Source organism: Euprymna scolopes, chromosome 17 (genome assembly GCF_053919585.1).
Source record: "Euprymna scolopes isolate OS-2025 chromosome 17, ASM5391958v1, whole genome shotgun sequence".
NCBI lineage: Eukaryota > Metazoa > Mollusca > Cephalopoda > Sepiida > Sepiolidae > Euprymna > Euprymna scolopes.
Window position 1 is genome coordinate 23,112,899 of NC_136498.1, and position 3,532 is coordinate 23,116,430.

Genomic DNA, 3,532 nt, shown 5'->3' on the forward strand with positions numbered 1-3,532 from the left:
AAGTTAATACTTATTATGGGAAATTCAGAACCATTGAACACTAAAAAAGTCATTGAACACTAAAAAAGTCATTGAACACTAAAAAAGTCATTGAACACTAAAAAAGTCATTGAACACTAAAACAGTCATTGAACACTAAAAAAATCATTGAACACTAAAAAAGTCATTGAACACTAAAAAAGTATACTCATTACAAACGGTTCCCACTTGTATTTGTATTTCCCCGTCTGGGGAAGTTGATGATATTCAGTCTTTGCAGCGCTTGTAAGGAGGTGCGACTTACTCTACATACAGCGCCTTGTATTCCGAAACGATAGATGACACATCTGGTCATGATCACGGTAAACGTTGCTTAATTTCGGTGATCTAATAAGAACCGGTGTGTCAACATGATTGTACCGTATATACGGCGTTATATACTACAAGACACCCAGAAGATATTTCGTTTCTGTGAACGACTTTAGCATTATCACAAATTTAATCGACAAAATTCGCTGTTGAATACATGTTAGCAATGCATTAAGATACAAAATGTTAAACTACATTTGTGAGCGTAGTGAATAAGATGTATGAGAAATTAAAACGCACAGAAATCACACATTTATCTAATAGTTTCGTAAAACTCAAACAAAATAAACGAGTTCTTGTTGAACCGTTCGTTAAATAATCAAATTACACTAAATTTTCACTGACTACAATATTGTTGTCTTCAGGTCAAACGTAAACAAGTTCTTAAAAAAATAATCAAATTACACCAAATTTCCACTACTAACGATTACTACGCTATTGTCTCAATGATTACCGTACACACGTTAATACTTAATATCAAATAGTCCCCGAGCCATGATAAGTGGTGACAAAAGTCTGAAAAATGTCTACAAATAATATATTTACGCCATGATACCGAAAACATTGAAGAAAGAAATATTTCATGCATACACTCGGCGGTAAAAGATGTGTTTCTTTCGAAATTAATCTTCGTTATAGATGCGGATAAAGCACTGATATAAACATTTTCCATTTGGAAATAAGGCGTTTCATGATTCTGCCAACACAGGATATAAATTTCTACTTTGTAGAAAAGACCCAAAGGAAAATCCAAAAATTAAAAAAATACAATTCACTCTACAAAATCAGGAACGCATTTACTCCGATAAAAAAAAAAAAACAACAAAATTGGCAAATGGAGGAAATCAATGTTCGATTTCAATTAGATAATGATAAATTTTCCTGTAAAATTTTATTCTCGCTTTCGTTATTCTTTCTTTTCTTCGCTATTTCTTTATCGATGTCTTTGTTTTAATGTATTCATGGTTATAGATTCTTTCGCTAACGTTTCCTGCCGATTTTGTCCATTTTTATTTTATTTTTTGATAAATTTATTAATATTTCTTTTTTCTCTCTAATTCTGCCTTTGATTTATTCGTATTTCCCTTTTTTTTTCCTGTTCATTTGTTTTGTTTTTCTTATTTTTCTCCTTTGCGACTTCTATTCTAGATTCGGGTTCACTTTTTTTTTATATCATTCTCCTTTTCTCTATGCCCTTCTTTTGTCTCTTTTCTTCCTCTCACGATTTACTTATTTTCATTACTTTTTTTTCTTCCTTTTTTTCCTTTTTTCAATTTCTCTTTCGTTCCTTCTTTCGTTCCTTTTTTCCTCATTCTCCCCTAAGGCTAATCGCGATAAATGTCGATCTCACTTCTACTAATGCAATTACTTACATTAAGTTTTTTTAATTAGTTGATATATTCATCAGATAATTTTTAAAAATGTTCTTCTTTCTTGATTCAATCGAGCTGTATTAAGTCTTCAAAAATATTATATCACAAAGTTACAAACATAAGTACAGCATGAAGTAAGAACAGATACTACACTTTGATCTTGGCCAAAAGGCTAAGAAAAGGGTATTTATTTGCTCCCCCACCGAGTAAATTAGGCACAAGGCCGATTTTTAATGTGAAGAATGAAGGGGAAATGGGGACCAACTCTGTCCATGTGAATAAAAATATTGCGTCCCCTAAATGCCTTGGATCAAATTTCTGAAAATTAATTTATTGGTAAATTTGGACCCGTTAGCAAAATTAATACTTTGCTGGAGGCAAATGTTCACCCACTTTGAAGAAATGATATTTAATCTCTTATGTTGAGTTGTGTTATGAACTAACCAGAGAATGATATCACGTAATTTTCTAATGAAAACCAGAGTTATCTCCCCATTATTATTAAATCTTTAGCGTTTGTTTTACAATTTCGAACAGATAAGAAATGAGTTAAAGAAACAAATGATCAATATAACTGTTACCACAAGCAAGAAAACTCACTTTTTAACTTACCTATTTATTTTCTGCGTTTTAATGTATCTTAAAGCGCTATTTTTAACATGTTTTATTGGTGCCTTCTCAGTCTTCAATTCCCTGGATTAAAAAATGACGCCTTATGTTATTCGAAGTGAAGCGTCGGAGTTATAGAACCAACAAAAAAAAAAAATCGAAATTTTAACAAAAATACAAATAACATCTTTCAAAGTTCGGTAAAAAGAATCTACATATATTTGTGTTTTTTTGTTGTTGATATTTTTGTTTGAATTTCAAGTTTTGAGGTGTATTAAAACCTCGAAGTTTCACTTTGATTAATCACCGGCACTATTTATGAATACGGCGGGTTTACAATACTCAAATGTTCATTAAATATACGAATTAGCCTTTTAAGATACTTTAAAACACACACAAATTAAGGAGATAGGTAGAAAATTAACTATTTTTGTGTATGGTAGCAGTAACCCCCCTTTTTTTACTATTTCTCACTTTATCCTTTTTTCCCCTGTTGGAAATCATAAAACAACCCCGATCTTTCTTTCCATATGTCCTTTATCTATAAATATAAGTTTCGCAGCATTTGTTTCTGGTTTATATTAATAGCCGGCGTGTAACTGTTATATACCTGAACAAGGGGAAATCTCTCTGTCTAGAGTCAGACCACCGAAGAGATATTCTCTATGTTTCAAGAAAATAAGTGACTCATTGAACAGCAAAAGCTCAGCTGGGATCGATTTTGTGACTAAAACAATGTTCAGAGACATCAACAAATAAATCCAATAATGCTATTTTCAGCGCATGACAAAAAGTGATCACCAACAAAAGGTCAAAGTCAGCACGAAGGAAGATCCTAGAGGGTAGAAAGAAAAAGCGGTTATTGTGAAAATGAGCAAGAGGAAGTATTGGAGTTGAACGTTTGAAGCAGGTAAATGATTTTCGCGGAAACTGCCGAGCGGTTTGGTGCGTGTGCCTCTCTTGGGTCGCAAGAGGAGGATTTTTGTTGAAGAGCTGTGTCAAAGGAGATTTGTCTGTTTCGAACTGAACATTGGAGCAGGCAGCTGATTTTACTGAAAGCTGATGAACTACGCAATCAGAAACCATTTCGTTAAAAGAGGTGCCGGACCGATACAAATGTTCTGGGTAGCACTAACAGGTTTGACATCCCGGATTTCGAGTGGAGTAAGCTTATCAGTTGTTGCCTGAGGCGCCCTTACCGG

The 3,532-nt window shown here is 33.2% G+C and overlaps 1 pseudogene; it reads right to left on the reverse strand.

Annotated features, from left to right (window-relative positions):
• Positions 1 to 1,800: 1,800 nt before the first annotated feature.
• Positions 1,801 to 1,906, reverse strand: LOC145297159 (U2 spliceosomal RNA; annotated as a pseudogene).
• Between the last annotated feature and the right edge of the window lie 1,626 nt (positions 1,907 to 3,532).